Source organism: Corythoichthys intestinalis, chromosome 2 (assembly GCF_030265065.1).
Source record: "Corythoichthys intestinalis isolate RoL2023-P3 chromosome 2, ASM3026506v1, whole genome shotgun sequence".
NCBI classification, from domain to species: domain Eukaryota; kingdom Metazoa; phylum Chordata; class Actinopteri; order Syngnathiformes; family Syngnathidae; genus Corythoichthys; species Corythoichthys intestinalis.
Window position 1 is genome coordinate 74,525,516 of NC_080396.1, and position 25,981 is coordinate 74,551,496.

The 25,981-nt window shown below is 38.5% G+C and overlaps 1 protein-coding gene across 3 annotated transcripts in view; it reads left to right on the forward strand.

Annotated features, from left to right (window-relative positions):
* rerea (arginine-glutamic acid dipeptide (RE) repeats a) overlaps positions 1–25,981 on the forward strand; it is a 403,494-nt gene that overhangs the window by 141,196 nt on the left and 236,317 nt on the right. The window lies entirely within an intron of this gene.

Below are 25,981 nucleotides of genomic sequence, written 5' to 3' on the forward strand. Positions count from 1 at the left end.
GTACACGCAGTCAGATGGCCAATACGTTAGTCCTCCTTTAATCCAGGGGGCGGTAGAGGTAATGCGCCTAAACCAACAACCGACATTACGGGAATAAAGAAGACAAACCAAAGCAGACGACAAAGTTATCATTGATCACTACTAGGAAAGTTGCGACCAATGTACAGTGGGAACTATCAAATGTATTAAGTACTTATTTTATATTTTCAAATCAGGAAATGTTTATTATGCCAAAGCACTAAAGTGTTGTCAATGCAACAGAGTATTTTTGCAGTATTTCAAGAGATGCTTTTTCAGTTTTGTAATGATTTGCACTTTTTATTTGATTTTAGCCAATATGCAAATATATTTTATTTGGGTGTGGAATCTGTGGATGTTCACTGGTAATCCAGCATTGAACATAGTAGTGTCTTATGTTTATAAAAATAGTACCAAGGCTGGTGAGTGCTACCTGACTTTAACGGTTACCTCAGTCGATCCCAACAATAAAGGGTGTGTTGTCTATTTTTGCACATAAACTGTGAATTCAAGCATGTTCGAACAAAAAAAACACAAATCCACACATTTGATGTGACATTTCGTCAATGTATTTTTTACTTTAATAACAGTTGCTTTTCAGTTTTAGTCAATAGAAAAAAACTTTGAAAAAGCCATTCTTGTTTTCCTATTGTAACAAACACACACCGAAATGTTATGTTTAACTTTAGTTATATTTGCCATTACACCCGTTTCACCCCTATATACGCTGGTTAGGTAACCCGAATTTTCGCGTAAATCAGGATTAACCCTTTAAAGATTCCAAATGACTATCCAAAAAGTCCAAAAGTATTCTATTTTTTTCAATGTTGAAGGATACACTGCCCTCTGGTGGCAGCGTTGGGTCTGACTGGACTGTCGTCCAATAATGCTTCCATACAGGAGCACTCAGACATCTCACTTGGACAAAGTATAGCTGCACTCTGGTTTGGCCCATATAAGGTTGTAAGTTGCTTCAGCTAATATATGTTTGTGTATGCATTTGTAATTAAGTTTGGGGCTACAGTTTGTGGAGTTACATATGAGCGATTTTCTATGAAAATTGTCAATACGTTAGATTTCGTAGTGTTTAAGCTAACGGACATGTGTGGAGAAAATTAGGCTAAAAGTTCTAAATTTACATATTGACCAGACTAGATCAGGGGTCAGCAACCCGCGGCTCTAGAGCCACATGCAGCTCTAGTGGCTTTCTGAAGCTTTTTCAAAAATGTTTGACAATGGAAAAAGATGGTGGAGGGAAATATATTTTTAGTTTTAATATGGTTTCTGTAGGAGGACAAACATGACACAAGTACAGTGGTACCTCTACATACGATCACTTCGACACACGATCTTTTCGACATCCGACGTAAAATTTGAGCCGCCATTTGTTTCTACATCCGACGAGTTGCTCGAAATACGACGACATGACAGCACTGCAAACGAACCCACGGTGGATTTTCTTATGTGAGAAATCAACACAGTTTTCAAAAAAAGTTGATACAGTTGGAGAAACAAGGGAAAAAGTGATGCTTACCTTTGAAATGAAGATGCAAGTTATAGAAAAATATGAGCTTGGGGTGCGCGTCCCTGAACTGGCTCAACAATACAGCTCCATGATCCTCTTATGACCACCGTTCGCCACTATTTATAAGTTAAGGTGACAATTATTATTGTGGTAACATTGCCAAGGAAATCGCCAGCTTTGTCACGTTTTTATCATTTATTTAAGAACTTATCCAACACAAAACGCTCATTGTCTTAAGCAGTTGACTGCTCTCAGGAAAACGAAATTATTATCTCTACCGCACCGACCTATCTCACTGGAGACGTCACCTTCGCGGTGCGTTCAGGGACAGTAAAAAGTGTCCGCCATATTAGAATCCGATTCGTTACATTATTTTCAGGAATAATTATTAATTCTTCTTCTTCTTCTTATATTATTCTGAATTATTTATTTATAACTTATTTGTTTTTCTATGTTTAATTGCCATTTGTAACAGTGCCAGCAGTATTTATTAAGAATTTAGTGTATGTTTTTAGGCTTTGGAACGAATTAATGGAATTATAATGTATTCCTATGGGAAAATCCTGCTCGACATACGACCATTTCGACTTACAAACAAGGTCCTGGAACGAATTAAATTCGTATGTAGAGGTACCACTGTATTCTTCTCATGCATTAATATTATAATATTGCGTCATTCTCGATAGGATGCACTGCAGCGAATATAAACATTTACCGAATGTTTCTCACTATAAGGCGCACCATCAATGAATGGCCTATTTTAAAATCGTTTTCATGTATAGGGTGCACTGCATTGAGGCGTAGTAGTAGTAATGGTAGTCGTGGTGGTTGGCGTTGCATTATGCGTCCACAAGATGGAGCTAAGCTAAATTGAATGTCAAGCCTTGATTAACCAGCATTTATCGATATATTAGGCACTTTGGATTATAAGGCGCACTGAGGCTTTCATGTTCACCTTACAGTGCGGAAAATATGGTAATCATGAAGGCTCATTATGTATTTGTTGCCAACTTAGTCATTTTGATAACAGGCTAATATAGCTAATGTAAATACATACAGCATCTGTAGCCTTCATTTTTATCACCCATCCTTTCAATACTGTTGTGGCTCCAGAGATATTTGATTTTTGTTTGTTTTGTTTGCTCCAATATGGCTCTTTCAACATTATGGGTTGCTGACACCTGGACTAGATGGACGTTTGAACACCAATTATTTTGTATCGAGTTTTTTATTGTTAGCATTTATTGTAGCATTTAAGCTTGCGGACTATTTTAGGCAAATTAGGCTAATTTAACCTAATTTTACGTATTGATGAGACTAGATGGACGTTTGAACACCAATCGTTTTGTGCCGAGTGTTTTATTGTAAAAATGCGTGTCGTTTTGAACATAAGCTTACATGTGTTACAGCTTTACAAATTGTCAAAAGTGAAGTAAAAAGCTTAAAAAAAACCACAATTGCTTTGTTTTCTGTCTGTCAAGCTGAACAATTTCACATTTAGTGAGGACAGAACAATTCATGTTAATAAAGTAAAAAATGAAGATACTGTGAGGTACAGTTAGGTACTATTTGTGCGACTAAAAAAAGACTGGACACAAAATGGCGGACGAGACGGCGTCCTAAAGTCAAAATCGCGTAAGTCGTTTACGTCGTAACCCGGGGACTACCTGTATATAACAATATTAATAAAATCCAGATGAATAAAAATTTAAATACTTTGGTTACATCACCATATAACACTCCAAAGTTAGTTATTATTCTTTTTTGAAATGTCATAAGTCATAGCAGCCAATGAATTGAGTTCCCTATAAAGGGTTAGCAATGCTTGAGTGGGGATTCCCCCAGTATTTTACCCCCAAAAATGTTTTGGCAATGGGATTATGGTTATTAGAGTGCAATAATGAAAAGGACGCTTGCCGTGAACGGTGTAGCGGTTGCAAACTGTTGAAGGAGCACCAGATTAACTTGACTTCCCCCTTCAGCACCCCAGAGGCTACGAACTATGGCCCGAGCACATGCAGCTCTCACTGTGGGGGTAAAAAGAAGAGGGGGGGGCTGCTTACTTGCTGCGATGTGTGTGTGTATATTGAGGATTTGAAAGCAGACCAAATTATTTGTCTGAAAGGCAGCTTATCTAATGTTTTCCAGTCTATGAGGAGAAGTGCGCTTTTGTATGTGTGCGAGTGAGTGCACTGGAGTCAAAATTGAAAAATTGGTCATAGTGAGTATTCATGTGACACTAGTCAGAAGTTATATCCACAGCACAGCTCGTGGCCATATAAGCACAAAGAAGAAAATCTTCCAAACAGGCTGGGTAGTCGTTATGTTTCGCCCTGCTATTGCATTGCTAATTATGAGGAGCTAATCTCCGACGTGCCTGCGTGGCTTCCTGTACCACCCGTCGCTTCCCCCTTCACACTAGCAGCGAATGAAGAGTAGTGACCTCTAGCTTAATGATTCCGATGTGATTAATCCACTGACGCCGTGTGAGCTCACTTGCAGATAACGGCACGTTATTGGAATATGAAAGAGGGTTAAGCTCTTAAAAAGGGGTCCGACTCTTTTAAAGGGCAGCCGATGTTGTAAAAATCGTAGAGGAATGTAGCTGTGTGGCATTGTGTAAACACCAGGTGCAGTTCTGTTTAAACATTTGAGGCTGATGCGCTCTTTCCGATAAGAACATTAACAGTGTTTCATCCGATTGTCATTATGTTACAAAGATGTGATGGGATTATCTGATTGGTTGACAAATTATGTGTGATGTTGGATAGAAAGCTTCACTGTTACGCGTTGTTGTTTTCTGTCACGATAATGAAAATATATACTTGAGGAGTCGATAACGGCCTTAAAAAATGTGTCTTGGGAGATTAAAACAAAACAAGACAAATGCCGGTTTTCGTCTGACGAGACGAAAATACGCTATCGTTTCCGTCATATGTTCAGAATGTGTGATATTTTCTTATTGTACGTGTAAGTTAGTTGTTCTGCATTGTAGTAGTGTCAGTGTTTAGGATGTGTTTCAAGCTAGGCTCGCTCCAGGCTTGCTTGTTTTGAGACATATGGTAAGATTTGTTTTCCTAACTTGGCAAAAGAAAGAATGCAATATTGCGTTAGCCTATAAAGTCTGTGCGGAGTGATCATCACACACTAAGTGTAACTCGTCGCGTTAGCATATCGTTCACATTAACATTAGCATTGAGCACAAATAGCACAGTCTTAAACGCTTGGCTTTTTTCTTTTTTACATACAGTTCGTGTCGTCCAGGTAAGTCTATTTAATTGCAAGCAGACACGTTAGCACAAGCATCCATAATCCTTCCACAAATAATTTGTTGTTTTCGTCAATGATGACATTAACGAAAATGTTTAGTGGACGAGACAATAATTAGCCCAAAACGTGTCTCGGGAGATTAAAACATAACGAGCCAATGCCGGTTTTTGTCTGACGAGACGAAAATACCCTATTGTTTCCATTATGTCTTCACAATGTGTGACATTTTCTTATTGTACCTGTATTTACTCAGCCTGCATTATAGCAGTTTTGGTGCTTAGGATGTGTTTCAAGCTAGGCTGCGCTCCAGGCCTGCTTGTTTTGAAACATATGATAAGATTTTTGTTATCGTGGCGAAACAAAAAATGCAACGTTGTGTTAGCTGGTCCTCCGGTCCTCGAGAGCCCTGATCCATCTTGTTTTCCATGTCTCCCTCCTCCATCACACCTGACTCAAATAATCCAGGTCACTATCAGGCTCCTGCAGAGCTTGCTGCTGCTGATGATATGATCATTTGATTCGGGTGTGTTAAAAGAGGGTGACATTGAAAACAAGCTGGATAGGGCCTCTCGGGGACAGGAGTTGGATACCCGTGCGTTAGCAATCCATTCCCAAATGATTTGTTGTTTTCGTCAACAATGACACTAATGAAAATATTTCGTGGACAATCTTTTCGTGCCGAGGCAACAATAATGAGCTAAAAACAGGTCTTCGAAGAGTAAAACATAACTAGACGAATGCTAGTTTTTGTCTGACGAGACAAATGCACCATAGTTTCCATCATAACTTCACAACGTGTGACATTTTCTTATTGTACGTGTGGTTAGTCAGCCTGCATTGTAGCAGTGTTTGGGTCGTGACACTTATGTGACGTGCTGGAACCCCACTCACTGGGGTTTAGGATGTGCTGCAAGCTAGGTTGTGCTCTAGACTTGCTTGTTTTAAAACACATGTCATGGATTTGCTCACACACCGAATGTAACTCGTTGCGTTAGCATAGCGTTCGCATTAGTCCTCTTTCACTGTTGATGTGCTGTGTTAGTTGTATTTTCTCTGCTCCTATGCTAAGCTGTTAACACACAACTGCGTTTGCGCACAGTAATGGCTTATGGTGTTCGAGACATTCTGACCGGAGAGCTCAGGTAGTTCGCTTAGTATGCGTAGTTATGTTATAGCGCCCTCAAAAATTGAAACATTTATAAGCGAGACCGAAGATTATGCATGTTCTAAATAAAAGTAGCGCCAATTGATTTTTAAAACCTTTCACAATATTCTTTAAGACCTTTCCTGAGATTTTAGGAGAATTTTAGACATTTTAAGGTCTTCAAATTAGTGGATTTAAGACTTACATTTTCAGACTTTTTAAGACCCCACGGATACACTTCCCCTTCCACTCTGCTTGTCACCGGGGACTGGTGGCTAACTCATTCACTACAAAGCAATGATGTTCTTCAAGCCAGGCTTCGCTCCTGGCATGCTTGTTTTGAAATACATTGTACTTTTCTTATCTTGCATATTTGCTTTAACCCTTAAAGGTGTGTGCGGAGTGATCATCACACACACTAAATTTAACTAGTAGCGTTAGCATAGCATCCACGTTCGTGTTAGCATTTAGCGTAGCGAGCCTCGACTTCAACTATTGCTGTGTTCGTTTTGTTGGCGTCGAAAACGGGTTACAGTAGCCATGACAAAACTAGATAAAGACTGAGCACATTTTGACACAAATATAATTAAGAATAATGAGTATTTTTGTCTAAAAGAATAAGAAAAACATTAAAAGAGCTGCCAAAAATAACAGTGATGTTACCAATGGGTCATTGTCACTTCAGAAATTGCAACGTTACAATTGCATGAATGTTCTTTTTAGCACATTTTGTTGCTTTTGAGACATGTAGTTGAGTAAATGAAATGTTTCATGAAGAGGTCAGCTCCCTTCTACACTGCTCATACTGGTCTGCATTCATTTTCCGATATGCAGTCTCATTCTCAGATACAACCTTTCCTTACCGTTTGAAAAATCCCCTTCCAGGCTTCGCTGAAGGTCGCGTTATCCACTTAGTTTCATTTCTGGCTGTTAGTGTTGTGCATGCCATTCTTGGTGTTTACTGTGGTTAAAATGCTGCGGGATGAGAATTTAACAGCAAAAGCATGCAATTGTACTCCTGTTTGAAGTGCTGCCTACTAACATTTGTCGGACTTTGAACGCGTTGTGCACTTTGATCCCGGTCAGCGGTGGCTCATCATATAAAGTAAGGGAGTCTAAAGTAGCGAACCTGAGTCACCGCTGCACAAACAGCCTGTAAAAATTCAGCTCGCACATTGGCACATTTGAGTGTCGCCTCTGAGGAATTTGACATCTCTATCAAATAGGCCGTTTCCCAGCACGGACAGAGCAGTGCTTCGTAGAAACGGGTTGCACCGGCTGTCCGCATGCTTAGAAGCAGAAAATGTTTGACAGAGCACTGGAAAAATATTATTTAATGTGCTCACACAATGGCCCTGTTGGGATTGCACCATAGTGTGTCTGGCCCACTTTTCTTCATGTGACAGGACGATGGCAGCTACTAGCTGGTAGAGGAAAACACATCTTGAAATTGGCTCCTTGGTTTTTCTTCCAAATGATGTAATCCACAAAGAATTGGAGGAAAGAGTTGTAAATGATGCAATGTTGACAGGGCTCTTATTTTCTTTCTAATGGGCAAAGTCCGCTGGGGTCTGCGTTTTGCATATTTTTCCATTTCGCGAATACGTTGAATGACTTGGTATGAAGTGGATTCGTTCCGGAGTGGTTTCCAGATAAGGATTTTTTTCGTATAATGAATCACGTTTTACATGTACCGTGATTTTCAGACTATAAGCCACTACTTTTCCCCCTCATTCTGAATCATGCGGCTTATAGTCCAGTGGGGCTTATTTGTTGATTTATTTGGGTGGCTTCAAATCTTTTACATCTATTCAAAAGTGAAATAATTTGCCGGATGACACAAAATAACATCTGTCATAAGCATTCATTAATGCTCATGTCAGTGTCATTTTGATAGTCTTATGACAGTTTAATGACGCCAATGTCAAATAAAGTGTTGCCAAATGCCAAAGCTAGCAATTAATGAAACAAGTGGAAGAGTAACTGAAGAAATAATTTGTACATAACATGAATTTTGATTATTTACATCTGCAGCGCTGCAATGCATGCTCGGAGGCATGTTGGACGACAGCAGTGTTGACAGCAGGTGGCAGCAGAGGCAGACTGTGTACCCCAAGGGAGAAGTGATGGCCAAATGAAGCTTTTTGAAGCTTAATGGCGGTTCATTTGGTCCTTTGACACACTTATGATGCTGCTGTCAAATAAAGTGTTACCGTTTAATATCTTTTGGTATAAATGTCCCATACTACAGTGAGGACAGCTGCGGCTTATTGTCTAGTGCGGCTTATCTATGAAAATACGGTTTTCGTGTCAACTTTGGTGGGTTGCGGCTTATATTCAGGTGCGCTTTATAGTCCGAAAATGACGGTAAACAGCCTAATTTGTTCCAAGCTATACTGAAAAACTAGTGCTATCAGTTTAGTGTGTTCATTTGATGAATTATTCAGCAAATGAACGGGTTATGAGAATCAGCGCAATTAATTATGAGTGTCAATGGTAGCAATCCAATGCGCTGGCATTTTTAATGTGGTCCATTGAATTCCCCGTAGGCAATGGTTTGTTGGCTACAGACATTATCACATGACTACTGAAGCTCATAGCAAACACAGAGTGCTCAAAGACCAGCCAACTTAAGTGTTCATATACATGAGCATAGGCATATGCCAGTATGAGATTTTGATACCAGGTTAATACCAGGTTTCACGGTATCATTGCAATTATAGCTCTAAAATGTGTTATTTTGAGATGCATGGGTTAAAAAGATTTCCGCAATTTTTTTTTTTTCTTTTCACAACATATAAGCATATTGGAACATCAACATGAAGAAAATAAATAAATAACAAATATTTTAAATAGAATTTCAATAAATAGAACTTACAGACCAAACCAAAACCCACAGCCCAAGTTGCTTAGAACTGGATATAAACAATATATGTTCAAATTGATTTTATGTAAAACACATACCACTACTACTATTAACATTAGTTGCATATTAATTGAGAGCGGGAGCAAGTGACAGAGTGTTTTATTTGTATCAGTATTTACACGATACACACATACACTCTCTCAACACAGAAAGTCTCCAGAGAGAAATAAAACACAGGCTGAAAATGTTATTTTGAACAGATGTTTACAATGGCGGAAGACTTTACAAAAGTAAGCTAATGGTCGAGAAGAAACGAGTTAGCCGTCTTGGCATGCCTCTTTAACAAGCTTACGTACGTTATAGTATTAGTTTTACCATCGCTATACACACTAGAGTGAACTGGTGGGAAACGTTCATGACAGCGTTGACTTACCTTAAATTTTGTGTAACGTGACTGATGATGGTCACGTAAATGCCAAATCATGTCGGAGGTGTTGCCTCCTCCTTTAAGCCGCGGCCGTCTGTTTCTTTTCGGTAGCCAAAATACTCCCATACTAGTGACTTTTTTGAGGGGGTTCTGAAAAAGCTCAGGTGTAGTTTCGACAGCAACAGCAGTGTCACCAACAGAGCAAAAACCGGAGGGGGAGGGGTGAACGCTGCCGTTCCAAGCCATTTCTCGCTGCATTTTTAGGACATGCAAAATAGCTAATACAGGACATACCGTGATACAATATGACTGAAGATTTTTGTGGTTTTGAAACCGTTACTTTTTCATATCACGGTAAACCTTCAAACCATTTACCGGCACATGCCGAGATACTGTATTTTAATTACTTACAAACGATTGTGTTTTTTCTTTTTGGTCAAGGTGAAAGGAAAACAAACCATTCGTAAAATGCTGATCAGATAAATGTCTGTTAATTACTAGCATCTGTTTGGCTGCGTGAACACTGCTTAGTTACACACAAACACATACATAACCCGCTGTCACCCTCCCACTTTTGACCTCAACAATGCAGGATTTGTGAGAGCCGCCTCATCATAAAGAGAGGCAGAAAATCAATGAGAAGCCTTGGCTTCCATGCCATTGTTGCCATCATTTCCATCCCCCTACAAGCAGGCAAACATGGTTGTGTGAGGGACTCAAGGGACTTTACACGCAACTGCTGTGAACTGAACAAAACAGATCTTTTTTGAAAGATGGTATCATTTTATTAGTTTGTTTACATGACAACTGCGCACATTTGAAAATGATAGTATTGCCGTAGGCATGTGTCCAGTCTGGGTATGCTTCATGATGTATATGTTGTAGTCTACGCTGAGTTAGCAATGTATGATACAAGTAGTCATTGTCTCAAGGGGAACTCCATTTTTTACTGCTGTATATTTTTATAGCACACCACAGTGAGAAGCAGATTACAGCTCAACATTACCCCGACTGTAATCAGGACGAAAAATAGCATCTACTAGTTTAAATGTATTCCTGTCCACAGTGGCACCTTCTAAAGCAATGGCTCGTAACGTGGGTTTGTTGATCATTTTATGCACTAGTAGACTATATCAATAAGATTTCAGAAAGTACATGGTCACTACATCAAATTTGTATCCGGTTTAAAAACATGCTGTCAAGGGAACTCGCTTAGATATTAGCTTGCTAGCTTGGCTATATCGCTATACGGGTGATTCTCATGAATGCTATGCAATAAGGTCATGAAGGACATTTACCAAAGCTAGCTTAAAATAGCAGAATGCTAGGATGACTGTCATATTTTTTCATCAGTAGTTTAAAATCCATAATATTTTATTTACAGTAAAATATCTTTGATTTATGTCTAAAAACATGTATTTCACAATATAGTATTGATCACCTATAGTGTAAGGGTGATTCTCAAGAAAGCTATGCTATAAAGTAATGAAGGAGATTGACCAAAGCTATCTTAAAATAGCAGAATGCTAGGATGACTCATTTTTTTCATCAGTAGTTTGAGCTCCCTAATATTTTATTTACTGTAAATATCTCATTGATTATTGTCTAAAAACATGTTTTATTACAAATTATGGTCATGATCACCTATGGTAAGTGGGGAAGTAGGCATAAAAATTTAATTATTAACATTATCAAAAAAGGCAAAACAATATTAGCTTGGAGCCATTTTTTTTTGAGTTGCCTTCTTTGTGGTGCATCATGGGTCAGAATACCTTTTTAATTAAAAAACTCAGATTATGACAGGATCATGAAAAGTAAAGAAAGATGTATATTCGGGCACTTTTTTTTCTTCACACAAAGTTAGAAAAACCATTATAGCTCATCATAATCTGCTAAATGATAGTTTTAAGCAGATTTGTATATTTTTGGGTGAAATAGATTAAATAATCATAATGCTATGTTGAGATGAAAACATCAAGGCTTTTCATGGACGCATTACAGTCATGAATTCACGACTCTAAATTCGTTTGGTAACTGAGCCACATATTGGACGTAACCATTTTTCAACTAAAAATGAACGATTTCAGTTTTTCAGGGCGTTATCCCTAAAATCTTCAAAGACTTTAGCTTAGCTTCATGAGAATCACCCTTGTAGCTTAGCTATGTTGACTTGCGCTACGTACAAGTCTTTATTAACATATCACATACACAGAGGGAAAGGCAATTCAAAAGACATGTTTCTCCGTGTGTAGCTGATGCTAATGTGCGTAGCGTTTTAGCTTGGGCTGCACCTATCGATTATTTAAGTAATCGATTAAACTATTGATTATTTAGTCTGAATAATCAAGTAATGTGATTACAAATATTTAATGAATTGCAGAATACATTTTCGGGGATGTAAAACAAAGAAGTAATTGTTTATGCTTGCATAACATTTATTTTGGCTTAAAATAATTTTTTTTTTTTTTAAATTAATTAATTTTTTTTGGGGGGGGGGGATGCTCTTAACAAAACATTCAAACACTTATTCCCACCAGAAATAACTGAATATGCCTAATAACTAAATTACAAATGCATAAAAAATTAAGCTTATGTTGGTTTTAACAGGGAGCAGCTGAATTCTGCCATGTTAGACGAGTTATGCCATATTTTTTGTTGCCACATGAGGGGAGTGTATCCACTCAAATTAATTAAACAAGATGCAACACTTTCAAAACAAACCTTGACAACAGCACTGTAATTAAACGAATCATCGACACAAAAAAAATTGATCCGAAGATTTTTTTTTTCTTATTCGATTTAATCAATCGTTGCAGCTCTAGTTTTAGGTAAAATTCTTTTCTCTCTCTACCCTAAATGTAAGTCTTTGTGGTTCACCATTGAGCCCAGTCCATACTTGCCACATAAAAGGGCGCTAAAGTGCTTTCTGCTAGCTGCCGACAAAATTCGAGTACGATGAAGAAGTAGCGTTGTGCTTTGATTGTTCATGAAAAATTCCATCTAATTTGTTGTATGCACAGCGGAAGGGCCGATAGGTTTAATTAACATAAACCCCAGGAGCCGTGAATGAGTGAGAAATTGCCGTAATTGAAAACAGGTCCTATCTTCTTTCCAACCCTCTGTGTATGCACATCCTTGAAGCGGCTCAGCTCATCTGAGGGCACTTTCACACATGTTAAGTGTGTGTATGTATGTATGTTAGAGGGACAGAGAGAGAGCGAGAGACATCTGGCTTTGTTAAAGCCGGTGTATGCTCATAATATTGAATGGCGATCCCCACAGGGCTACCTACTCTGAACGTAGTACGTAGCCTGCTTGTCCCTCCTGATTGTGACGATTTTTGAAACAAGGCTCACGATAACGATTATGTCACGATATGGCGATAAAACAATTATTGATACATTGGTCAGGAAATCAAGCTATGCGTAATAAACATAATAAACAAGCTTTTTCAACCCTTTGCTGTGAATTAGAATGAGTTTATCACTAGTAGACGTCCAGTCTGTTTGAACTGGGAGAAATGGCAGTGAATGTCCATTCGCTGCCATCCCTCCCAGTTCAAGTGGATTGGACGTTTGTGAAAGTCAGTGGCAGCCAGTGCCAGGCAATAAGTTTTGGGGCATTTCATGTCATTTTCTGTCTACTTTCAGTCAGTTTCTGTTCATTTTGTGGCATTTACAGGTCACCTCCTGTTGGTTTTGGTGCATTTTCTGGGCACCTCCGGTTGATTTTGGGTTACTGAACAGGAAGTGACTTGAGGCCAATTTGTCGCGGAACACGAGGGCCTGGGTGCACTTCTTCTCACTGTATTCCAATGATTATAGGCCTGCAGCTATCAGTTATTTTAGTAGTCGAGTAATCAGTGAACTAGTTAGTTCGAATAATCGCGTAATCCGATAAGGAACATAAAAAATTAAAATACCTGAGCTGAACCTCAAACGGCATAAAAAAAAAAAATGAGGATCTAAGTACAACAAAAGAACAATTGGCTAACTTCCATGCAAAAGTCCGCTAGCCTAAATGCTATAAAAGAAAACTTCGCATTTACGTGACCAAAACTTTTTTTTTTTTGTAATGCTCTTAACAGATGGTACAAACACATATTTCCACCAAAAAATGGCTAAATATATTAATAAACTAAATTACGAATGCATTAAAAAATATTTGCTCAAAGAAAAACTTTGCTTATGTTGGTCTTAACAGGGAGCAGCTGAATTCAGCCATGTGAAATGAGTTGTTATATTCACTGTTGCCACTAAAGGGCACCCAAATCAATAACAACTAAATGCAAACACTTTCAAAACAAACCATTACAACGCTACTCTAATTAAATTTTGCTGCTTCGAGTATTCGTTTAATTCGAATCTTTTTGCTAATCGAATTACTTGAATTAATCGATTAACCGTTGCAGCACTAAGTGATTACACTACAAAACATTTAAAGAGCATATGACACGAGAAAAAAAGTCTTAAATGGCATTATTATGTGAATTAGAATCATATTTTGAGACGATTCGACTATATACAACAATTTAGCAAAGCACAGATGACGAGAAATTAGTCTTTTAATCTGCCGGTTAGCCACGCCTACCATTATAGGGCTTTAGCGTCCCCAACAGGTGGATGACGTCAGCGGTAGACTGGGCTCATCGGTTTTACTATTCAGCCCATTGAGGGGGAATTATTCAGAGCGAGGAAAACGCAACGAAGAGAGCCGCAAAATTTCATTGTTTCAGTCTCTCTACTCCAATATTTTTACAGGATATTCTTTTTATCCAAGTATTTTTCCCCCAATAGCTATATAAATGGCTTGAGAAGGACCAGTCAGCCCGTCGAGGGGGAGCTATTCACAACGAGGAAAACGCGACGAAGAGAGCGGCAAAATGTCATTGTTTCTGTCTCTTTACTTCAATATTTTTACAGGATATTCTTTTTATCCAAGTATTTTCCCCAATTGCTAAATAAATGGCATGGTTATGACAAATAACAGTCTTGTGCTGAATGGAATATGAAATAATAAAAATGCATTCATTCAGGACGACATGGCAAAATTACTCCATAATGGTCAAAACTGTCGACTTCACCTTTACTGTCGCACCTCCCGAACGATATTTTATGACACCTAAATCGGACATATGTCATTTCCCTTCCCCGGCTTCGGAGAATGTAAACAAACCAGAAGGCGTGACAGCTAGCCGACATGCTAACCCGAACCGAGTGATGTTTCAAAGTCTTCGAAGCGGAAAATCACACATAACTATCCTGGATTATTTGACATGACGACCCGGTTGTCGATTGTCTTCGCGGATGGGCAAACCGCCCGGCGGACAGCAATTTACAGTTCGTTCCCCGGAGGAGGGTGGCTGGAGTTGTTGTGCAGCTAATGTGCTGCTGCTAATGAGCATTAGGAGAGCTTTTTACATGCCTATCAATGATCAAACATAAGTAGTCCTTCATTTAAAGGAAGTTTGTAGTGTTTACTTTGTAATCGCTGTATTCGTATTTGACATAATACAAAACAAGATGTTTACTCACTTCCTCGTAAGTCCAATGGTCCCACAGTAAATATCCACGGTGAATGGGAACCTTTTGAAACTCCAAAAAGGCGCATACGTCTCTCCCTCATACAGAATGATTTTTCTGCAGCCGTTTGGCTGGCGTGATGCGAAAAATAAACGTATTAATCCGCAAAATCAGCTGAATCCTTCGTCCTCATACACAACAGTACACTGTAGCGTGAAGAGGACGTCTTCTACCGTACACGTCACAGCGCCCTCCTCCTCAATGCAAGACCGAAGCCGGAAGTCACTCATTTTCATGGCGCGGGATTCAAAAAACTAAATAAAAATAGCGATCGCTTTCACACACATCCAAGCGGCCCATATCATTCAGGGGCATAAAATACCGCGTGTATTATGAAATAAACATGCTTTTTCGTGTCACAGGCACTTTAAAACTAGTTAAATTCCCTTGTTTTCGTAAATCTACTAGACATAAGTGGAATTATCTGAAGGTGCTTCAAGTAACTTTTACTCAGATTTCTTGAAATAAGCTTATTTTCAGCTAGCTATTTTTTTCAGAATCATTTCAAGCATTGATGGTCATAAATGTTCCTAATTCAAGAATACATATTATTCAAAACATTATTTCAAAGCATTTTTTTCTTTATTTAGGTGAAAAATGACCAACATTTAGTTGTATGGGCTTAATAAGAACAAATACCGTAGTAATACAGGTAGTCCTCGGTTTATAAACGAGTTCCCTCCCTGCGCGGGTGTTGTAACCGAGATTCCCGCGGCATAAGTCGGAATTAACCCTTTAAATACGTCAAAACACCCTCTAAATATAAAAAAAAAACACCCAAAAACATTTATTATATGTCATTGTATTGTCCTCGCCAAGACGTTGGAAGCTAAGTCCTAGCTAGACAGCGAGCTAAACTCCGTAATGACGATGTGTCTTGCTGACTTTATTCAGCTGCCCATGACATAAACACTTGCCGAATGAAACTAAAATAAAATGAAATTAAATCCATCTCATCTTCAATAACAGCAATTGAAATTTGCGTTTGCAAGTAGCTGCTGATACAGCAATAACAAACGATTAGCATGTATCAGTTAATGACCGCACATCATCAAAAACAATCACATAAACTCGCCCCAAGTATTCGACCATAATTGAAAACGCACAATCAACAGTACAAAAGCGGTTATATACAGCCGTCGCCTCTGGATGCTTCACAAGCAACAAATGTGCGCACAGGCTGTAAGGTGTAAAGTGAGTAAGTGTTCGCATTAGCATTTAGCGCTGTGTCTCGGTGTCTTCTTAAACTCTTGGAATGCACTTGGAAATTTTTTTACATACAGATCGTGGCGTCCAGGGGAGACTAACTAATTGATAATAATGTGCTGTTTTCTTGCTTAGTGTGTATTATCATCATGAAGATGTTGATGTCCTTGTGGACTCTACAATTATGTGCTCGTCCGTCAATGCTCATTCGGAAATGTTAGAAATCTTTTATTCATGGACTAAACCGTTTGAAGTTTTTAGACGAAAGCATTTTGAGAACTGTCAACTAAAACTAGATGAAATTTGTCTGAATTTTTGCTTACTAAAACTAGACGAAGACGAACACGTTTTGAAATAACTAAAATATGACTTAAGACTAATGAGTATTTTCATCTTAAAGAGTCAGACGAAAATTAAAAGGGCTGCAAAAAAAAAACACTGTTTTAGCGCCGTTGATAGCGCTAAACGTCCAATTTAGGCAGGTGCCGTATGAGATTCTAACCATTAGCCAAAATCTCACGGTATTGCAATTACAGCTCTAAAATGTGTTACTTTGAGATATCAGGGTTAAGAACTTTTTTCCATTGAACAGGATTTTTATCTTTCAAAACATATTAGAAAATTGGAACGTAAGTATAATGTTGAGTTAAAATAAATAAATAAAAAATAACTGAAATGTTCTAAATAAAATGAAAATAAATACCGTCCTTTAGGTGATCCTAAACCCACAGCTCATTACCGTCAGACTAAAAATAATTGAATTTATTCCTATAAAAAGCACGTGTGTATGACTCATATCATATTTGCGTTACACACACTCTTTCTCAACACATACAGTTGCTTGAGAGAAAAAAAACATCTTTTACCACCGCTAGACATACTGAACACGCTAGCGTTAACTCTTATAGCTGGTGGGAAACGATCATGACAGTGTTAACTAACCTTTAATTTTGTATAAATGCGAAATCAAATTGGAGGTACTGCCTCCTCGGCAGCCACCCTCTGTAAACACGGCTTACATGTTGTTTGACCCTCCTCTAAGTCGCAGCTGTCTGTAACTTTTCTGTAGCCGAAGTAGTCCCATACCAGCGATTTCGTTTTCTTTGATAGGGAGGGGGAAAGTTCAGGATTTTCACCTCCTCCAGCTATCACGTAGCATAACTTACTCGCTGACACTGAGCAACAACCGGTGGGGGAGAGGGTTGAGCCTTACAACTGCAAGCAGAGGATATTTTTGGGACATAAATATCTCATACCTTAGGGCTGATATGACGGAACATTTTTGCGGTTTTTAAACTGTGACGTTTTCATACCACGGTATACCGTGAAAATGGTAATCAGCACATCTCGTCTAATCCAGTCCAAATGAATTGGACGTCAACCGCAGTCAGTGGCAGCCCATTAGCTAACCTTGACACTATTCTAATGGAAGGATTTGGTCGCAAACAGCAACTCCCTTTTTAAACAATATATCACCTTTTCGATATATTGTCACACCCCTCGTCAACACGCTAGCTTGACTTTACAATCATGGAGATAAAAGACACAGTACATTAATTTTCAGACACTAAAGCAGCTATCGTTTAATGTTTCTCTTTATGGAGCGGTCCAAATTGTCCAGGATTTAATCCCATAAAGCAGTAGCCCTTCGGGACGCTCTCCAACAAACGCGCTTTTCCTATTCACACACTCCACTTTTCTGTATCCACCTCCTGCTTTTTTTGTGGAATTGTGACAAAATATGATAATGGAGTGATCGCAACAAGGAAGTGGATTCGTATCCTATTTTAGCCGGTAAACATTTAATGCGTTTAAATGTATCACCGCTTTATTTATGCATAGAATCTGCTGTTAACTCTGAATTATACATTAGTCGATGAATAATGCAACAGTGCCGTTCCTTAATGATTACTTGCCAGGCAGCGAATGGTAATATTTGCTGATACATTTAAGCCATTGATCTTACTAGAATTAACTGGGCTGGTAGGACTGATGCTGCCACATTTTATCTAAAGTGATTGTGTCTTTTTTTGTTGTTGTTTTGTTCAGGGAGGTTATCATAAATGGGCTAATTGCTGTTTTCTTTTAATGGCGTCTTTCGGAATTGAGAAGTAGGTACTTAGGAATTAAAACAAAATGGATGTAGTCATTCTAAGCACACACACACGCTCTCGCTCGTGTTTGTAGTAGATGTCATTTGTTCACATTTTTTTTGTGGGTTTTGACTTAAGAGCTCAGAAAAGCCCACATTTTCTCCTTCTTGAGGCAGCATTTAAAGGGGAGTTATTCATTCTTAGACTTCCACAGATCAATGTCCAATTACGTTTTTGTCTTTGCTGGCTTGTAGCCATTCTAAGATGGAGTGTTTTTTGTTTGAACTGTAGTCTAGACTAGGGTTGCAGCTATCGATTATTTTAGTAGTCTATTAACCTATCAACAAGTTAGTTCAAATAATCGAGTAATCTGATTATGAAAATTTAATGCGTTGGAGAATAAATTTTAGATGTAAAACAAAAGGGTTGCTAAGATTGCACTTTCAAAAGAGCATTAAAGTTCCTGTGACACAAAAAGCATGTTTATTTTGTATTTTACGTGGTCTTTTATGCTCCTGAATAAAATGGATCGCTTGGATGTGTGTGGAAGCGATCGATATTTTATATAATGTCAACTACTGGGATCATGGCAAACATATTCATAAGGAGGTGGCTTGCATTTTGTGGGTGACAATACTCCCTGTCCACCGAGAAGGCAACACGACCGACCACCGGCGGCTTCTTGCACACCATGGTCGCCGGCCGATAAAGGCGTGCCCGCCTACAGAGCACTTTCCTCGGCTTGGCCCCGAGCAGCTCCCCGCTCTAGTCACCAGTTTTCAATTGTGTACACTTCCACCCTCCTTGGTCCTCTTCGCGTTCCCGCCCACAGAGGGCTTTCCTCGGCTTTGACCCGACCCTGCCCGCCGGGCCTCAGTAGAACGACGAGCCGTAACTTGTTTGCCGCCGGGTGCTTGCCGATCGGTGAAGACGATCAACCTCGCCACCATGTGTGACATGAGTCAGGGTATGTTTGTGTGATTTTTTGTTTTCTAAAGGCAAAAAAAAAAAAGACTTGGAAAAGCCGCTCGGTTTGGGTCAGCATGTCGGCTAGCTGTCACACCTTTTGTTTTGTTTACACTCTTTCCTCTGTCTCCGAAGCAGGGGCAGGGAAATGACAAAAGCCGGAGTAACTCCAGTGGCATAAAATACCGTTCGGGAGGTTTAAGAAGTCGGCAGTTTTGACCATTATGCAGTAATTTTGCCCTGTCGTACTGAATACATGCATTTTTAATATTTCATATTCCATTTAGCACAAGACTGTTATTTGTCATGACCATAGCATTTATTTAGCAATTGGGGAAAAATACTGAGATTAAAAAAAATTCTGTAAAAATATTGGAGAGGTTAAACAATGACAATTTACAGCTCTCTTCCTCGCATTTTCCTCATTTTGAATCTTCCCCCTTAATGGGCTGAATTCAAAATCATCTGAACTCGTTACCCTGCCGACGTCATCACCCAGCCGGGGACACTAGAGCGCTATAATCACAGACGGGGCTAAACGGCAGATTAAAAGACTAATTTCTCATCATCTGCGTTCTGCCAAATTGTTGTATATAGTGGAATCTTCTCAAAATATTAATTCACATAATAAGGCTGTTTAAGATTTTTTTTTATGCTGTCACAGGCACTTTAAATGTAAGTCCAATATAAAATTCAAGAGCGTTTCTTCTAACTATGCAGAATTGCACTTCCATTTAAAAAGAAAATACCTGAGCTTAGCCTCTAACGGCATTAAAAAAAAAAAAAAAAAAAGGATGTATGAACAACAAGAGAACAACTGGCTAACTTGCATGGCAAAAGTCTGCTAGCTAAAATGCTATAAAATGCAAAAGTTTATTTTTTTTTACAATGCTCTTAACAAATCGTTCAAACACATACTCCCACAAAAAAATGAGTAAATACACCTACAAACCAAATCATGAATGCGTAAAAAAAACATTAGCGTAAACAAAAACCTAACCTATGTTGGTCTTAACAGGGAGCAGCTGGATTCAGCCATGTTAAAGGAGTTATGGCATATTCACTGTTGCTACTAGAGGGCAGTGTTTCCACCCAAATCAATAAAACTAAATGCAAAAACTTTCAAAACAAACTATTACTTGCACGAGGAAATATGCAATGTTGCTTTCACCATTTAAGGTGTTGACCGAGTGATCCTTACACTCTAAATCTAACTCGTAGGGTTAGCATTAGCTTTAGCATGGCGAATATCCTCTTAAACTCTCCCTATCATTTGTTTACGTCTTGTCGTAAATTGCCTTTTATAATCTGTTTTAAAAGTAAGTATATCGGCCTCAGTACCGGTTTACAAAATCGATTTTGTATATCGGCAAACGTCTGTATTTTGTTGTTTTTGTTGTTGTAGATATCGGCATTTAAAAATCCCATAGCGGTTGACCTCTAGTCTGAACAGCTGCGCCAAGGCAGCTTATTGGCACATTATCCGCACACTGCTGTGAGTTGAGCATTTCCTCAACGCTGATACGCTCACACACACCACCCATTACGACGCTTGTCCGCACAATGAAAAAATATTGACTTGTTGTCAGCCTCTCATTTGATTAGGCGTGAGGGTGATTTTGCTTTTTATTTGTCACTCAAGTAACGTCAATTCCATTAATCGGAGAAGCACTTGGAGCATTTCATCCATCACATCTGGAAGACCTCTCCTCTTGCAGCAATGGATGGCTGTCACTTGCCTTATGTTATTTGCACTTGTCAGCTCGTGTCTGCCGAATTTGCGTGGGAGTGATGTACATGGTTGAAACTACTTCTATTCCCTCAGCGGAATGAGATGTTATGTCTTATTTTCCTGTAAAAAATAACTACTCATGCATTTTTCAGTTTTTTTTTTTTTAACAATGGACATTAGCAGTGGGAATCGCTCGGTAGCTCACGATATGATGCAATTTGCAGGGTTTACGATAAAGGTGATCTCACGGTATGGCGAGACAACAGCTATCGTTACACGGGTCAGGAAATCATTCTGCAAAATTCCACAATATAACTAATAAGCAGGAAAACTAGCTATTTTCATCCTTTTGCTCTGAATTGGAATGAGTTTATCAATTGTAGACTCCATTTGACCTGCCACCCTTCCCACTTCAAAAGTATTGGACGTCTATGGCGGCCAGTAAGTTCATTTTTGGGCATTCCAGGGTTGTTTCCTGTTGATTTTTGTTCATTTTCTGTTGATTTGGGAGCATTTCTTGGTCACTTCCTGTTGATTTTAGGCCATTTCCTGTTGATTTTAGGTCATTTCTTGGTCACGTCGTGTTAGGGTTGGGCATCGTTTGAAATTGAACAATTCCGATTCCACGTTCCGATTCCGGTTCCGAACGGTTCTCGATTCCGATTCTTAACTTCAGGGTTAAAAAAATTGCATTGTTAATATTAATGGCTTCTCGATGATTTTTAAAATTACATTAACTTTTCACAGGGCTATTTTAAACTTGTATATAAATATCAGTCTTTGAACTTGAATGTCTTTTCCTGTCGATTTTGGGGCATTTCAGTATTTATTTTGGGCCAGATTCTGTTGTTTTTTGGTCATTTTCTGTTGATTTGCGGGCATGTATGGGTCATTTTCTGTTGATTTGGGTGCATTTCCAGGTCACTCCCTGTAAATTTTGGGGCGTTTCCAGGTTGCTTTTTGTTTTGTTCCCAAACCTTAGCAATGCAAAAATTAAAGAAAAACGAAATGATCATCCTTTGTTTCTATAGTTTTTTTCCCCCCGCAATTCACACACACACACACACACATATATATATATATATATATATATATATATATATATATATGTATATGTAATTACAAGCAAAATTCAGTCTAAAGGGCAAAAGCACAACAATAACAATACAAACTCATGATTTGCACATGTGATGTAACTTGGTAGGGCTATTGCCACCATTATAACCACCATGAAAGAATGATTATAGCATATAGCAGTCTATTTTGTGGGCCTGGTCATTATGAGAACACCTTACAGGGATCACCGGTGGCCTTGTTCCTGCAAAAATAATGAGGTAGACACTCTAAGCTGCCCCAGGCTGCATGTCAGTAGCTGATCTCTCGCTGAACCGGCAAATCATCCATTTTTTTAATGCTAAAAAGACAGGCTAATGGCTTTCTTGATGTCTGTTTGCATGTAAGAGCGCTTAGAGCGACACACGCGTTCATTCACAGATTCATCTAATTGGGTTGATTGTCAAGCTGAGGCGAGGCAGGCGGACAGCAAATTTGGAGGGGGTTTGGGGGAAATTCTCAAGATGGCATGACGCTTATATGTAAATGAATTATGAAGAGATTACTATGTTAATAACTGTGTGTATTTCCTGTGGATGAGCCCTCAAAATTTTTGTCTTTTGGATGAAAATATTTAGCAGTCTTAGTCATATTTTATTTATTCATTTAAAAATGTGTTCAACGAAAACTAGAATTTGATGGGTATTTTTTTGTTTGTTTTAATTTCAAAACCATTATGGCTAAGCTAGCAGGCTAATATCTCCTAAGGGATTTCCCTTTAAAATTTCTACTCATTTCGACAGCATGTCTTTTTAACGGGTCAAAATTTGATGGCGTGACCATGTAGTTTCAGCCCTTTTAATTTTCATCTTAATCTTTTGAAAGAAAATACTTATTAGTCACATTTTAGTCATTTCAAAATGTGGTCGTCTTTGTTTACATTTGAACAACAAACACTTGACACAAAACAATTAGTGTTAAAACGTCCATCTAGTCTTATCAATATGTAAATTTAATAGGTTAAATTAGCCTAATTTGCCGGACAAAAGTCTGCTAGCTTAAATAATACGAATGCTAACGCATTTACAATTGTCATAGCAAATCGCTCTAACGTAACTCCACGAACTATAGCTGTAAACTTAATTACCAATGCATACACAAACATATATTAGCTGAAACAACTTACAACCTTATGTGGACCAAACCAGAGCGTAGCCACCATCATTAAACAAAATACAATACTTGTGGACTTTTTGGATGGTTATTTTTGGGGTACTTAAATGGTTAATTCTGATTTACGCGGAAATTTGGTTTACGTTGCTCGCGTAACTACAGAACATAAACCCGGGACTACATGCATTGTGAACATATGACAGAAACAACGAAAACTGACATTTATTTCATTGTCTTAGTCTTCTAAGACAGGTTTTAGGTTTTAGTTTAAGGTTTTAGTTTTTCGTTATCGTCGTTGTTGACGAAAACAACGATGAATTCAGGTATTAAAAGGATATGATTTGCTTTTATCCAGCTAAGCATTTAAAACATGTAAAGCACACGCCAAAAAAAATAGAAGCGCTTGGGTAAATCATTCACTGTGACTGTGCGCCGTAAAACAAAGAGAGGGGAGAGTTAAAGGCAACAGATGCTCACATGGTTTGATTGTGCTTATTGGAGCATGACCTCTCCAGTCTAAACAGTAGACAATGATGCTGTGTCTGGCTAATACTCTGCCACTCATCTGCTCTCCAGAGGCATTTGCCGTTTTTCTTTTCTCTTCATGTTTATGTATTAAAGCTTACGTCTTTTTTTTCTTTGTCTGTGCTTGCTCTCAGCACAACGCACTGAAAATCCTCAGAAAATTTACTTAGAAAAAAGAGCGCTTGTCATGTTTTGCAGGCTTTAACTGATTGAGTGGGTCTTATTGCATGAGTGGCAAAGCCAGTCACTAGCTGCCATGATGGAGTGGGCTGCCTGTATTTGCTAAACAAGCAGTCTAGTTTGCCAGCACACCTTACTTTGGGTCACTGATGGATAGCCATGTTCCACCCTAACACTGAAGTTGACTTCATCTTGACTGGTACAGTTTGAAGTGATCAAATATGGGTTGCGTTGTGTTATAGGGAGACTGGATACCAATAAGTTGGAGCCAAAATGTAAGGGCTTAATTGGTTTATAGAACAGGGAACATAACTTTCCCATAACAAATGATGAAACATGAAAACTAGATGATTCCAGCCTCAACAAAAGTCCCTACCAGTGGGGTTTTTGGCTGCTCTTTTAATTTTCATCTTAACTCATTTGCTCCCAGAAACATATAAATACTGTTTTTAAATGCTTCATTGTCCCCAAAACGTATTTATACGCCTTTTGCGTTTTTTTTTTTTTTTTTTTTTAATACAAGAAGCATCAATAGCTTGCGATCAATAAGATTTATGAGACCCGCAACCCGATTCAACAGCAATGAACAGCCGCGCAGCACGGTCACGCTGGTGGCATGATGCCAGGCGGCGCTCCGACCGAACAAAACATGCGCTGGATGACCGAGCAAAACGAGTGGGACCCCCAGTGCAGCGGCTCGCCGAGCAGACCCCGCAGAGACGCAAAAATAATCCATCTTTGTGAGACAGACAATGATAAGGGAAAAGTTTACACGACTGACGTGGCGACAACGGCGTCATCTCGGCGACAAACCATCAGTCACCAGTCATGTGTAAATAAATTGTTACTTTGCTATCAAAAGCTCTCTTTGTCTGGTTGTTCATGGTATTTTGTAAAAGGAAAACATTATTCAGATGTTTGAGATGTAACAAATGCAAAAAATAGCTTTGTTAAAATCAAAGTTATGTTTGAAATGTATGCGTTTACAAAAAGCTCATTTTCTCCGTTTTTTCATCAGAAATTGGAAAATTGCTCAAACTAAGCTATTTTCTAATGCTGATTTCTACAGAATGGAAAAAGATATTAACTTACTTTTTTCTGCTGAAAGAAGAGAGTCTAATCTTTCTTTTGGTGGGTTCCATGTTTATATAGCAATAGAACAGAATTTTCTGTGGGCCTTGCAAAATCAGTCAAAATCCAGAAAAACTGCCAGGAGTGAAGGGCCTTGCTCTGGTGAAAATGGCTGGGAGTGAATGAGTTAAACGTTTGGACAAAATACCTATTAGTCATATTTTTTGTCATTTCAAAATGTGTTAGTCTTCGACGATGAATACTCTTAGTTACATCTGTTTGGGGAAAAAAAAAAATGTCCAAAGATAAGGAAAGGTTTCCAACAATTTGAGAGCAACCAACAATTTATACCAACTCTGTGAGGGTTTTCCAAGGGTTTTAAGTAAAAGTTCCGTAATTTTTGGACTGTAAACCACACATTGCAGCTTATTTGTTGATTTATTTGGGTTAATAGGTAACATTTTATTTGACAGCAGTGTCATAAGACTGTCATAAGACCGTCATAATTATGACATGACCATATCATGGGCATTACTGAATGCTTATGACAGATTTCATTGTCATCTGGTAAATTATGTCACTAAATTCCATTTATGTCTAGTTTGGATCTTTTACATCCATTCAAAAGTGAGATAATTTCCCGGATGACACTAAATGACATCTGTTATAAGCATTCATTAATGCTCATGACAGAGTCATGTCATAATTATGATAGTCTTATGACAGTCTTATGGCGCAACTGTCAAATAAAGTGTTACCAAATACCATAACGAGCAATTAATGAAACAATTGGAACAGTAACTGAAGAAATAATTGGCACAGAACATGAATTTTGTCTGTAGCGCCGCAATGCATGCCAGGAGTTACGTTGGACAACAACAGTGTTGACAGCAGGTGGCAGCAGAGGTTGACAGTCTCCCCCATGGTAGCAATGATAAATAAAGCTTCTTGAAGCTTTGCACGTAATTGGTTCAGAGGTTCGTGTTGTTTTATTTGGTCTTACACCAAATAAAGTGTTACCGGTTAATATGTTTTGGTGTAAATATTTCATAATACATGGATGACAGCTGCATCTTATAGTCCAGTGCGACATATCTATAAAAAAATGCCATTTTCTTGTCTTAATTTGGTGGGTGGCGTCTTTTAGTCA